General features: G+C 40.9%; 1 long non-coding RNA gene across 2 annotated transcripts in view; it reads right to left on the bottom strand.

The window, feature by feature from the left end:
- The window catches only part of LOC309651117, a 232,692-nt gene that overhangs the window by 142,352 nt on the left and 75,057 nt on the right, over window positions 1-15,283 (bottom strand). For both annotated transcript variants that reach the window (XR_014257934.1, XR_014257935.1), the window contains exon 3: window positions 8,941-9,003. This is a non-coding gene — a long non-coding RNA (uncharacterized lncRNA). The remainder of the gene's footprint in view (window positions 1-8,940; window positions 9,004-15,283) is intronic.

Consider the following 15,283-nt stretch of genomic DNA (forward strand, 5'->3'; position numbering starts at 1 on the left):
ACTAATCATTAGAGAAATGCAAATGAAAACTACAATGAGGTATCACCTCACACCAGTCAGAATGGCCATCATCAAAAAGTCTACAAACAATAAATGCTGGAGAGGGTGTGGAGAAAAGGGAACCCTCTTGCACTCTTGTTGGGAATGTAAATTGATACAGCCACAATGGAGAACAGTATGGAGGGTTCTTAAAAAACTAAAAATAGAACTACCATATGACCCAGCAATCCCACTACTGGGCATATACCCAGAGAAAACCATAATTCAAAAAGAGTCATGTACCACAATGTTCATTGCAGCACTATTTACAATTGCCAGGACACGGAAGAAAACCTAAGTGTCCATCGACAGATGAATGGATAAAGAAGATGTGGCACATATATGCAATGGAATATTACTCAGCCATAAAAAGAAACGAAATTGATTTATTTGTAGTGAGGTGGATGGACTTAGAGTCTATCATACAGAGTGAAGTAACTCAGAAAGAGAACAACAAACACCGTATGCTATCACATATATATGGAATCTAAAAAAAAAAAAAAAATGGTCCTGAAGAACCTAGGGGAAGGACAAGAATAAAGACGCAGATGTAGAGAATGGACTTGAGGACACGGGGAATGGGAAGGGTAAGCTGGGACGAAGTGAGAGAGTGGCATGGACATATATTCACCACCCAATGTAAAATAGATAGCTAGTGAGAAGCAGCCACATAGCACAGGGAGATCAGCTCTGTGCTTTGTGACCACCTAGAGGGGTGGGATAGGAAGGCTGGGAGGGACATGCAAGAGGGAGGAGATATGGGGATATATGTATATGTATAGCTGATTCACTTTGTTATAAAGCAGAAACTAACACACCATTGTAAAGCAATTATACTCCAATAAAGATGTTTAAAAAAAAAAACAAACTCATAGATACAGAGAACAGATTAGTGGTTGCCAGAGGGGAAGGGAACTATACAGTGATGGATGGTAACTAGACTTGTAGCGGTGACCACTTTGTAGTGTATACAGATGTTGAATTATAATGCTGTACATCTGAAAAATATATAATAAAAATCAAATTAAAAACAAAAATAAATTCCAGATAGAGCACAAGCGAGTAACAGGTCCAACAACAATAAACTAATATTCCACCTACTTTATGCCTAACACTTGCATGTAATTTACACATGGCTCTCTCTAATGATCCCCATCATAACAGGAACACACCAGTATGACCTCATTTTATAATGAAGAAATCAAAGTTCAGAGAATAGTTGTCAGTTGTCCAAGGTTGTTCAGCCAGTGGTGCAACCAAGATGCAGACAGATAACCTGATTCCGTGGCCCACCGGCTCACTAATACAATGGGGCCCAGGTCCTCTATTTCTGAGGCAGAGCTGTCACATGATCCCTGAGCTAGTCTCGCCATTGCCATGATGAGTATCCTGCATTTCTATATATATGAACACAACAAAGGGATCGATGTATCATTATGTTAAAGGTATGTCCATTACGATGCAGCACTATATAGCTATTACTAAGTCAATCCCACCAAAAACCATTAATATCAGAAAGACCTGGCATTTCATCACTAAACTGTCTCCAAGGTCGTTTGACACCTTGTCTGGGGCTGCATTTAACAACTACAATTATAGGGAAAGGATGCCATGCAAACTGTCCTTAAATCTCATTATAATACAACCAAATAAAACATCAAGTTGATTAAGAGCGCCAGGACATTGGGTAATAGCTACTGCCATGTGTTTTTAGGCTTCAAAGACTAGTAGCTAAAGTGCTCACCATCACAAGAGGACAAAAATACACACCAGCTGCTCAGCTTTGCCTAAGCTTGTGAGCTCAAGATGAAAAGAATTAGACCAAGTATTATAGTAATCAGGCCTCAAGCAAGCAAAAGGCTGGCTAGACATTAAGAAGCCCCCACTAATGGGGCAGGACACCTCCAGGCTCTAGGTACTTCAGGGCTTCTGGTATGGAAACATTTTGTAAGAAAGTAGTAGTATTTCACCAGCTGTGAGATATTGTTAACCTCTCCTCTGCTATGTTTGAACTCCACTTGTTTATTCTTGCCTCTGAATTTGCTTTCCTTTCCACTAAGCATTTCTTGCCCCCTCCTGCCCATACTCAAAAATACAGACCTAATTTATCCTCCTCTAAGGCCCCTTTGCAAGTTAATATTCACCACCCCCAATGCAACAGAAAACACACACACACACACACACACACACACACACACACACACACACACACACATGCACTCTAGGAACCCATACTTGTACTCTGATTTCGTCTTTATTTGGCATTCCTTCTACGGACAGAATTCTCACTGTGAAAAGACACCGCTATCTAGAGCAACGTCCAGTTTGTAATAAACTAATTTGTCTGTATTTGCATCCTGAAGTGTTCTCAGTGTGCTGCACACATGTTCTGCCTCCCCAGTTTGATAAGCTCTCAAAGGATGAAGAATATTGCTTTCGGTTCTCTTATACTCCTGCCATCTTTCTTTTGCAAGACCTAGGAAGTATCCAGCACAAAATAAATATTTCTATCTGCTTCTGTTGAAAAGCGAAGAGAGGGATGACCAGCAAAATTCCATTTGGTCTCCCTCCCCCATTTCCCTGTACCCCAGGAAGCATCTCCCAGTTCTTCTACTCAACCATGAGTCCTGCTTCCCAGCATCACAGCTGTGGGTCCACCTCCTGTGAAGTTGGCATTACAATAGGCCATGCTATTCCGTGTTGGCACAGATGCCCTCTGAGGCAGTAGGGGGCACTGTGGATTCATGCCTATGACACCCCCTAATAAATACACACACAGGAAAGAATAAGTGGTTAAGTCCTTCAGGTTTCTACTTTGTAGTGGACGTCTTGTCCATTCCTACTGCTGCCACTGCTTCCCTCTTTCAATACTCTTTTCTTGGCTTTTGTTTTTCGTGAGTACACCGAAGCTTTTCCAAAGTTAATACCAAATTATTGTGACTGTTCTGAAGGAGCCAATGCATCAGATATTGTTTTAAAACAATAGTCACCAAAGCCAGAAGTTGGGAGCAATCCTTGATCTCCAGATTTAATTGGCTACCAGGCCTCAAAGATTATATTTACACATTATCTCTCAAATTCATTTCCCTTCACTCAGGGCAGGAACATACCTCTGAACAAGAGTGCTCAGCCGAGGGGACAAGTGAGGATAAAATCTAGCCAGTCACTGCTGGCCGGGCCATGTACCCTGGCTCAGCTCAGGTATGCATCAGCCCAGAGGAAAGGGCATCTTTGCGTGGACCAACACAGACTTGCTCTAACCATCCTGACTGCACCTGCCTTGTTCCTGGCTCTTCCCATTTGCATACTGACCCCTGTGATAGTCTACTAACACCTCTGGGATTGATCTAAATTGAGTATACGCACACGCACACACACACACACACACACGCACATATTCATAACAGGACAAATTATACACAAATTTACTAACATATCATCACCAAAATTCAAATTAACAGCATTAACTGAATGTGACCGAAATACTGTAGTGCTGAAATTGAACCTCTTTTACTCCAGTGAGGATATGGAACTAACATTTTTGTCACAGGATTGTTCTAGTTTGGTACTATATATAACATGTGTTATGTGATGACCCAATATCCAACTATTTTTCCTCTATTAAAGGACCCCAGAACCATGAAATCACTTGGCCTTTACTAAATTTACCTCTGTTTTAGTCTCATTATGTGGCAACAGTTAAGGCAGCACTACTGGAACCAAAAAAGATCTTATGTTCAAATGTCTACTTGGATTTAAATCTCATAGTAGTACTCAGATAGTGAACTAATCATCCAAATAATCCATAATGTGAATATATTTTAAAAATATAAGCCAAAATCATAGGAGTTAATTTTAAAAATAAGAGCCCAAAAGGGAAAAACCATCAAGTCTGAATTTTTATGTCAAACGAAATCCAGTTAAAATTCATCTCTTCCCTTACAGCTTATAATATTAGATTGCTACAGGAGGACTCAAGTGTAGAAAACACTACTTCTCACACTATGGCTTTAGGCTCTCCTATCAGTACATAATGGAGGGGATATGTTCTCAGTGGGGAACAGATAACTGTGAATTTTTTCCCATTGACTATATTTGCTGACAGAAAATATCAAACACCATGTAAAAACAAAATAATCTTATTTTATTGTTGAGACAATCTAGTGGAGGGTCAGCAAACTACAGCCTGAGGGCCAACTCCAGTCCATGCCTTGTTTTCGTACTGCCAGAGAGCCAAGAATAGTGTTCACATTATTAGGGAATTGTAAAAAGGAAAAAAAATGATGAACATACAACAGAGACAGTATTGTAGTTCACAATGTCTAAAACATTTTACTATCTGGCACTGCAGATAAAACATTTTCCAACCCCCAAACTAGACAATACCCTAATAAAGAAGATTGCTAACAAAAACTACATACAAAGAGTTATTCATGGTTTCTGCCTAAATTCATTGTTAAGAAATAGTCATCAGGGACTTCCCTGGTGGCGCAGTGGTTGGGACTCTGCACTCCCAATGTGGGTGGCCGGGTTCGGTCCCTGGGCGGGGAACTGGATCCCACATGCGTGCCACAACTAAGAGTTCGCATGCCACAACTAAGGAGCCCACCTGCTGCAACTAAGACCTGGTGCAACCAAATAAATAAATAAATATTAAAAAAGGAAAAAAGAAATAGTCATCAGAAAGAAGATGGAGGGACAAATTTTAACATCCACAGGGTTTTTATTTCTTGGACCTCTATTAGTAAGCATTCATCAGCAAATGTCCATAGAGAGTATCTTGTGTCAAGTCTAGTGTGTTTAAGCTGGTCAGGGTGTGATAAGACCAACAACTTCATTTTGTTCATAGCCTCCCTCCTGAACTGCTTGCCTCCATCCAACTCAAACGTTGTTACCAGGTGTCCCAGCCCTGCTGAGAACTTGCTTTACCCTTTGTTGAGAGCACTGCCTTGTTCAGAGATCTGCTGGTCAACACCACTTCTCTGGCTCTGATCTCAACTTCCATTTGTAACCACTCTTTTGATGGTGCTACTTCAGAGCAAACCCAGAATGGTCTCACAGAGACTAGCCCATTCTTATGTGACAGTTCTTGTACTGTACAGTGCAGCTGATGAGTGCCCATACTGGTATGAAGCCAGGCATCCTGTCACCCAGGGACTTGGAAACTGAATACGCAACTGGTGATGCCAGACCAGGAAGCCAGCCAAACTGGCTCAGTCAGGACAAAAATCTACATTGTGTTTGGTTTTTGCTCCAGTGTGCCTAATTCATTTGATGGGGACTTGGGTTTTCTTTTCAGACTGAATTTGAGAAAGATGATATCAATTTGGGGAATGAACTCAGGAACACTGGAATTCTAAGGCAGTCCAAGGCAGTGTCTCTTAACTAAAAGCCAGGGACCCCATGACAATGTTTTTTTAGTATTGAATCCTGCTCGCTCAAATCAGAATTCTCTTGGGTGCTTTTAAAAATTCGGAATACTAGGAACAGCTCCTTAATATCTAATGAATCAGAATTTCTGAGAATGTTGTCCCAGTGGTATTCCTTTGTGTACTAAATTTTCAGGACCAATGACCTAAGTGGGCTGTCGTACAGTTTCCAGGGGATTTTTTTTTTTTTAACCCACTGAAATTATTTGCAAAAATTATCTGTGATGGTTCAAACTGCATTTTTGTAAAGTGATATTACCCATCATGAAATTCACAAATCAAAATGATAAGAACCTCTGGTTTTAAGAGGAAATAGACCCATAGACCCACTTACTGGACAACTAACAAGTCTTGGAAGGATAATGTTCCTCCTTGCCCATGGGTCATACAGCTCTTCACAGGTGCTAGCAGCTCAGACCCCCAACATTTCCATTTTACCCAGAGAAGCAGTTTTGCTAATTTTTCTTTGAGATCAGAGCTCCTCTGGGGTGCAGCTGAGGTCTGACCTTGCTGTTTCGTATCCTAAAATCATTTGCATTCAGTGAAAGGTTGTCCAAGTATGAGGGCCACATGAAGTTCTTCATAGAATACAACTGACCCTGCCAGCATCTAAGACAAATGAGGAAAACACCGCTGAGTGGGGAAAGTGTTTGCTCATCTCTCATCCCCAGTCAGTCAGGCCACTCACTTTACCTCTTTCCTCCAGTTCCTCTTTTGTGAAAAGGATTTTTTTTTTAACTGTCTTGGGATTCTGCACCCAGTTCCAATGTGTGGTTTTTTTCCACACCTCCAAGGGATTCTCACATACCACCAGCTGGGTGTCCTACAATTTAACACAATTCTGACACTATCTACCTGAAGATAGCATCAGAGCCCATAGGTTAAGGGCTCACCCTCTCCCACTTTGGGTGCCCATCACAACTCCAGATTGTAACTTGTGCTTCTGACCCATCAGCTATAGATCTGAGAACCTATATAGAACCTCCTTGGGTTTAATTAATTTGCTAGAGAGGCTCACAGAACTCAGAGAAACAATTTACTTACTAGATTGCTGGTTTATTATAAAAGGATATATAACTCAGGAACAGCCAGATGGAAGAGATGCATAGGGCAAGATATTTGAGAAGAGGCTTGCAGCTTCCTTGCCCTCTCTGGGCACACCACCCACCCAGCACCTCCATGTGTTCACCAACCTGGAAGCTCTCTGAGCCCTGTCTTTTTTGGGGGTTTTATGGAGGCTTCATTACATAAGCATGATTAAGTAAATCATTAGCTGTTCATTGTGACTGAACTCAATCTCCAGCCACTCTCTCCTCCCTGGAGGTGGGTGTGGAGAGGATGAAAATTCCAACCCTGTAATCCCTTTGTTGGTTTCCCTGGCAACTGGCACAGTCCTAAGGAAGTCACCTCACTGACATAACAGAAGACACCTTTATTACTCTCAGCACAGGAAACTCCAGGGGTTTTAGGAGTTCTGTGCCAGAAACCTGGTGGAAGACCAAATATATACTTCTTCCTATAAATCTCAATACCACAGATCTGACTCTACTTACCTCCCAAAGTTTAAAAAAAAAAAAATAATGTGCGAGTGAGAAAGTTAGAGATTGCTCAGTTGCTACCTAACTCCTTTGTTTTATGGAGGAAGATATCAAGGCTCAGAGTTAAAGGGATCTGTGAAAAGTTCCTAGCTTGATAAAAACTGCAAGGACTGTCAATTACAATATCTCATTGGCTCCTCAAGATTCTTCAGGGAAAGGTATGTTAGCTGGTTTTAGTAGATTATCTGGCTCCAAGTCCAATGTTCTTTCCACTTCACAAAACTGGCTCATAAAGGAATGACAGATACGAAATTTCTGAGTAAATACAAAAGGAAATGTAAATATAATGCCCTATTATGACTATTTCACCTCTGACTCAATAAGATTTTTTGTTTGCAGCTGGAAACAAAGATTCCTTAGCCACGTGGTGTAATAAAGAGAACACCAGCCTAGTAATCAGGAGAACTGCCTAGAGGTACCCTTTCCTACGGCAAAGGATGCTTTCTTAGGTCGGTTTCCTAAACGGAAATTAATCCAGTCTTTCATACATTCCTCTCCAAGCAACTACCTAACCTTTTAAAACTTGATTTTTCATAACCAGTCTTCCTATCCACAAATCTTGCCTCATAGAGCCTTTTATGACACTTGCTTAATTCCCTCCCTAGAGTCCCTTCACTGGGCAGTGTAGAAGGTTGTTGCTGAGTCTATCGGTTGGAGAAGAATTGAAGCTGAGGTGGGATAGAAAATAATCAAAAACCAGTGAAATGCAGACAGACAAAATCTAACCTCAAACACATTCAACAAAAACATCTCATTCACTGAGAAGCTGAGAAGCTTATATTCTTGATTTAAAATGTATGTCAAAGGAGCCATCTCTTCAAAGTCAAACAAGTCTGTTTTGAAGCCAAGCAAGACTGAGAGAGGAAGAAAAACCTTGGCAAAACTCAAAATTGCAACTACTCAAAATAGGTTATTATCTTATTAGTCATGTGAGAAGCACTGAATAGATTTACTGCTATCATACCTTCCCATAAGTGTCTTCCACAAGTGGAGACTGGGGAACGTACACAGAAAGAATAAAGCAAAATAAGCATAGGGACTATAAATAGTATAAACTCCATGAAGTTCTCAAACGGAAGATGCAGGACCATACTTTTTAAGACAGTATGTTTCACTAGAGAAAGTTAATATTAAAATCAAGTTGAATATTTGAGTTGTTGAAAAGGGCCCACTATATATTTCTCCACTAATATCCTTGAAAATGTATAACGTCAAGGCTGTCCTTAGTTATTTTGAGGATGGTTACCAGAAATCACTCCCTTTCTCCAACCTCCTCCTCCTCTCTCCTTTCCTCAACTACAGATCTTGTTAAATATGCTTCAGGAGATGAGAAAATAAGGAAGATATTTGACAGATGAGCATTCTCTCCTAGCCTCCCTCTGACATAATTGAGTTGCATACGCCATTATGAAAAGTCAAAACTAGTCACAAATTTTAAATTTATAAGTTGAATACAGGAATCCCTTGTTATCCAAATCAAATCCATTCCTAAAAGCCTACTAGTGAATTTTTATAGTAGGACCCTAGGTTTCATTACTTTAAATAGGAATAAAACAGTGCACTGTGTTCCCAACCACTTTCCCCAAGTATCACTAAAACACTTTGCAACATCTACCTAACAATTCCCCCATTGTCTAATTATTTAATACTTGCTGCACACCTCAGTGGGTGTTGTTATATGCCAGACCCAACAGTACTGTATAGTTTCGGATATTATTACATTTTCTTTCTATAATGCAACAAATATATACCCTAATATAAAGAAATTGTTAAGCAACCATTTGAAGATAGACAATGAACACAAACAACAATTGCAAGAGGAATTTAAAGAGCAAGGCAGATTTTACAAATAGTTGCTTACTGACTGCAGTTACCTGAGTGACGTCTGTCGGCAAGAGGAGATTGCTTGATGGGAGGTGAAGGTGACCAAGAACCAGCTGGTAAAAGAGAGAAACAGTGAATGTGTGAGGTCCACCCACGGCCAAATGCAAGGAACTGGTAGACAGCCTTCTCCTGGCACTTGAGATCCCAGGAGTGGCAGCTGCGGCCCTGTGTCCAAAGCTTGAGACACAGTAATGCATGATCTCTTCTAACCTCTTACTAACGCATGGTCTTCTCTAAGGCTCTCAGGCTCACTACTTCCTTCACAAGTTTGTCCATCTCCTTAGAAGAACATTATATTTCATAAGGTGGGGACAATGTAAAGGGACTGAGAAGTATAGTATTCCATGTGCTCACAAGCAGAGAAGAAATTGGTAAAATCTAGCGATGAAGGTTAAAATAAAATAGGAGAATGGATAACATGCATGTGTGGATAATCAGAAGTAGGTGGCTCTATACCCTGGAAGGAAAGATTAACCCCAGAGACCTCCATAGGCTTTCTAGGCTAGTAAAGAAAATAGACCATCCGACCAGAAGGAGGACTCAGTCAATTATATTTGACCCAGGCAACCCTAATCACAAATACTCTGTAGTCACAATAAAATTTATGCTTCCCCAATTGACATTATCTTACTAGTCCCTTCAAAACACCACCAGAATGTAAGTAGGTGTTATGGGCTGAATTGTGTCTCCTCAAAATTCATGTGTTGACGTCCTAACCCCCAGTACCTCAGAATGTGACTACATTTGGAGATAGGGTCTTTAAAGGAGTAATTAATGTTAAATGAGGTCATTGGGGTGGACTTTAATTCAATATGACTGTTGTCCTTATAAGAAGAGGCGATTGGGACACAGACATAGACAGAGAGATGTGACCATATGAGGACACAGTGATAAAGTGACCATCTACAAACCTGTCAACATTTTGATCTTGGACTTCTGGCCTCCAGAAATGTGAAAAACTAAACTTCTGTTGTTTAAACCACCCAGTCTGTGGTGTTTTGTATGGCAGCCCTGGCAAACTTATATAGTAGGGCAGTTAGTATTCCATCTATTTTAAATATAAGAACATTATAGATTCCAAAACATCAAAAGACTTGTCAAGTTTATACAATATTACAAGGTAAAAAATCGGATTAGGATACCAGCCTCAACTCCCAGCCTGTACTCTCTCCCCTACACTGGGGCAGGGACATGCCGCAGGCCTTGTGGCGGCTCTACAAATCAAAGGTCTTGAGGGATGGGTTCGTTTGTATTTTCCAGGGTGGGGAAATGTTGAGCCCTTTTTTGCATTTCAGTTCTGCCTCCACCTAGAGCAGCTCTACCTCTGGCATCAGGCGGCCTCTCAACTAATTTTTATAATTCACTGGTAAAGTTGGAAGGAACCAAAAAACAAGATAGAAGGTTGCCTGCTGCCTGTATAGTCCAGTGTTGTCAATATTAATTTTAGTTAGTGCCTCAATATTACCAAATGAAATAGAGTTGGCTTATAATTTTTAGGAAAAGGAAAATAAGTGAGTAGGAAATCATATGAGAAAGACTATTTTTAAATTTTATTGTGCTGAGTCTCCACAGTTTTTACATCCCATTCAGATTTGAGATGGCGTGAAAGGTGGGGTCAGAGGCACCCTCTAGTCTTTTCTGCCTTGAAAATCAATGATGGCGAGTCAGCAACAGAGACTGCAATTGGAGTCACAAAATTTTCCCACCTAAAGCCCACCATGACCACCCACTGCCTAGAAGCTGAAGTTCAAAATTCCCAGTACCATCATAGAAAACCTGCCACAGTCTTGCTCTCACTGACTTCTTTGGTCTCATCTCCATCTATTACGCACACACCTCATGCTCTTAGCAATGTTTGAATGCTCACGTTTCTCTGAAGATTTTACGCATGTTATATGTGCCTTTGTTTATATTCTTTCCTCTCTCTTCATCACATTATGTGTCTGCTAGGGCCCCATTTAATTTTTAAAATTCAATCTCTTGGTCACCTCTTGGTCATCCCCAAACTCTTTCTCCATCCAGCATAATCAACCCCCATCTGGCTTATCCATTATCTGGTTTGTGGCTTATTCCTCTGTCCTAGGGTTGTTTATTTATATGTCTCAACCCACCAATGCAACTCACATGATACCACTTCATGTGGACTATTATCTTTATGAAAGTGGGAACACACCTTATTTATTTTTAATATCCTCAACCCCAGCATAGCCTATGCCATTTTTTCCCTAAATGCAGTGGATCTAATGTTACTTTTATCTGACTTTCAGTTCCTTCCATAATTGTTTTGGAAAGGAATACCAATGGGATTCACAATTGTGGACATCTACATATTGGTTCAACAAAGTCATTCATTAACTGTTTGTCAACATATCAAAACAATAGAAAGCCAAAGTCAATCTGAGTGCCTCCAACACATGCCTTATGGGATATCACTGCTCAGAGTGAAGCACCAGTTAGCCTTGGTCAACTGGACCAGAGCAGGGAAAAGAAGAAGCTCTTCCAGCCACTTTGAATATTGAGACTGATGGCTAAGACTAAACTCTAGTCCAAGGAGAACACTCTTAAATGCACATTATATCAGATCACTGAGAAAGAAGAGATGGGAAATCCAAAATATAGACAATTTTGTCTTCTACTTTGACAGACTATACAATGTAAACAAATGCAGAACTCCTCATTGCTAAGATAACCTCTAACGATCTGTCTCTCCAATAATCATGCCAGAGATGCCCAAACCCTGAAGCAAGGAATTCAGCTGGGGTCAAAAGCTAAGCCAGAGATTTGGTTCCACTTGAACTTATGAACAAAAAATGCAAATGCTTTCTCTGGAGCATTTTTCGCATAGTTTGCAATGTGGATCCTCAGCTTATTTTTGGCTTGTGTGACAGGAACTTAGTGAAGGGCCCCCTGGGGGCTCAATCATAGATGGACGCTTAGGAACATGCCTGTGTGACGACAAACTTCCTGCCATGTTGGGACCCCAGCATCGGAAATAGGCTCCCAGTGAATCATTCATCTCCAGTAGAGCTCCTGGGATTTCCGACAGCATCACAGAGCCCTGCAGAGTGTGAAGATACACCCTGACAGCTGCTCAGCTCTGACTCCAAGCCCTTCTGTGTGAAAAGCACTAATCCAGCTGGTTGCCGTCTCTCTCTCACTGGGATCTGGTTCCCTCTGTCCTCTTGTCTAGTCTTCTAAAAGATATCAGAAGGTTAGCTGCCTTTGCCCTGGGAGGAAGACATTTGGATAAATGTCAACTGAACATTTTGATAGAAGAGCTGATTGAAGGAGTCTTGGGCTATATATGAAAAGGCAACTGGAATGTGAAAGGTGCAGTCATCTGAGAAATTTGGAAAGGCAAACTACATAAATTACAAAAAGTAATTGCAGCCTGACATGGAGAGGAACATAATTCTGCTGAAACGGAGAACAGACAAGGAAATACTCGCAAAACTCCTTTTCCATGCCATAGAGAAAACGTAAGCTTGTTTGCATTGCATATAACTCAGCTCAAGAGTACACAAAGCAGCTACTCCATACTGCCTGGATTTGCAGCAGGGGATGGATTTTTGCTCCTTTGAGGAGCCTGATTTTGATCATAATGATGTGCGTGTGACCTGAGCAGAGTCAGGAACTGACTGTCCCAAAGAGAAAAGAGAATACTTTGTGATGCTTCTGATGGTATGCCCTGCTTTTTCCCAGTGAGTTTGATCAGCTGCTTTACAGCTATAAGACGACTAGGTACAGTGCATTGTTCTCTGTTTCAATCCAGCGGGCTCCCTCTCTTTGCTCTGAGCAGGTGGTTTTCTGTATCCTGCCGCTGCTACACATAAATAGTACCTCTCAACCCAGATTCTGGTGGTGTCACATCAGACCCATGTCCGGTGTTATAGGAACAGAGGACATGTGCCATAGTTATCATGATGTGAACATGTCTGTTAGACCCAAGAGAGACCGTGTGTGTGTGTACGAGTGACCATTTTCAAAAAGCAGCAGGTTTTGTTGTTGCAATAAGTATCCTTAGACTAGGAAAAGGCTCTGGAGGCAGACTAGCTGTGGTCTTAGGCAAGTTACCTAACTTTTACAAGTTTTTTCTTCCTTATGCATGAAATCACAATAATACCAACTACCTTACAGGAATTGTGTCAAATTTAGAGAGAATGTACATAAAGTACGGGGAACTCAAGAGGAACGCCAAAAATTAGATCTATTTTATTTTTATTATGATTATTAAGTTGGAAAGCTATTATTTCACACACTGGCTTTTTTTTAACCTTCCCAGGAACATCACAAGGAAACCATTCCTGGCCTCAGGTTCTCTCTCGTTCCTTGAAGAATTCTCCTATCAAGGGCTCAGGGGAATCTGAGGGTGAAGAGTAGAGGTGAGCCTCCGAGAGCTGCATGTCCCCGGTCCATTTATTGGTCAACAAGGATTATAATAACAGAAAGCTTTTCTCAGGAAATGGCAATCAAAGGCTGAGCCTAGTAATACCTCTCCTTAAAAGGCAGAAGTAAACTCTCACTGACTTTCAATTAACAGAAAACTCTGAAATAATGTCCACTCGCAGGAGATGGTGTTGCTCATAAATGGTGTTCAAACTTTATTCCAAACAAGCTCGTTAATAAACAAAGAAGGTTGTACACTTCATTCATTCAATCATGATGAGAAAACGGAAGCACAGAACTGAAAATCTATACAGCATATCACGTCTACACAGATTTCATTAACAAATGGGCATTCCTCCTGCAGTGAATTCTCTCCTTTATATTATCATGGCCACAATATAAAAAGAACCATCCTTGTCAGTTGTCATAATTGTTACTACATCCCCTCTTGAATTTATCACAGCTGTACCCACACAAGTCTGTTTGCCAACAGCTGGGTCTGAATTCATAGTCCATTCTCCTTGACACACAGAGCTGGCCATCCAAATGATGCCTTATCACAACCCACAGAGACTTCAACGAAAACAAAAGCCAAATACCTTCATAACAACCCCTACGGACTGACACTGATCCCAAACCAAGGGTGGGCTCTATTTCCGATAAACTCACTTGAAGATTTTCAGGGGTTGTATATTTGAACGGGCGCATGATGACCTAGAGGATAATCCAGAAATATTTCAAGTGTCACTTCACAGACCAAATTGTAGTTTATTAATAGGATATTTTAAAAATCAGGAATAAGAGCTTAAGTTTTAAACATCTTAATCAAACGTTATTTTAATATGAGCAGCAGATACAACTATCTCCTATAAATTCCCAGGGCTTGCTTACATTTCTTTCTTGGAAGGTTCAAAATTCCTCAGCTGTTTCTTCCTGATTTATCTGATTCAGTGGAGCCATTCAGTGATATCCTTAATTTGACCTAGGAGATGTCCTTTCTTGGGCTCATATTTACTGAGCACCAAGTATGAGGCTCAGAGAATGGTTCAGCTAGTTATCCCTGGGGTGGACCCAGTGGTGGTATATGGTCAGACCACCCAAGATGGCTGTTCTCTTGCTCTCTGTACATCCTCTCCTTGACCGGTACCTGTTTCACCTACACCCTACTCACATAACTGACCTTCCTATGTACTTGCCCCAGGCCCCAGCTAGTGATTGTTCTTACCAAAGGGGCGGTGAAGGGCTTGCCCTTCTGCTAGTTTCCCTGGTAACCCATGAGCCAACCTGACATACATTCCCTCTATAACTGGTAATCTTCCCTTCCCTACCACCCCCCCACCGGAAGCCAAGACTGCGACCATGTCTTGCCCCACCATCCACCACATACAGTGGGGTGTCACTCCAAGACTTTGCTTCAGACACGTAAGATTCCCCTATCCATTAAACCAATAGTGTCTCTGTCACCAACTCTGAGCTCTTTCTTCAGTCTTGAAGCTCGCAAGTACAGAGCTTGAAGGCCTGTGTGGTGCAGACCAACAGGTGGCAAAAGCAAATATTCAAGCCAGATACTTGGAAAAGTATCCCTTTATCAGATCACCCAGAAACCAAAGATACTCCTCTTGTGGGACATTTCAACACAGAATTGTTCGGGGAGCTAAGTGAATTATATTTTTTATTTAGATTCAAATGTGACCTCCTAACGGTTTCAAGCATATTTTGCTTTTATTAATTTGCCTTAATTAACAGTACTTACCATAGTACTTATAGTACTGGACTATATACTTATTTTTTAAATTAACATTTGTAGAAGTAAATTAAACTGAGGCACATTCTCAGGAGAAAGAAAGGTGAAGCAGTCAACTGGGGCTCATTCTGGTGCTAATATTTTATTTGGTTCTCACTTGCCTTTAGAGTTTCTTCAAGAAGGGATTATGTCAGTAGTTTAAC

Source organism: Balaenoptera physalus (genome assembly GCF_965194825.1).
Source record: "Balaenoptera physalus genome assembly, chromosome: 2".
NCBI lineage: Eukaryota > Metazoa > Chordata > Mammalia > Artiodactyla > Balaenopteridae > Balaenoptera > Balaenoptera physalus.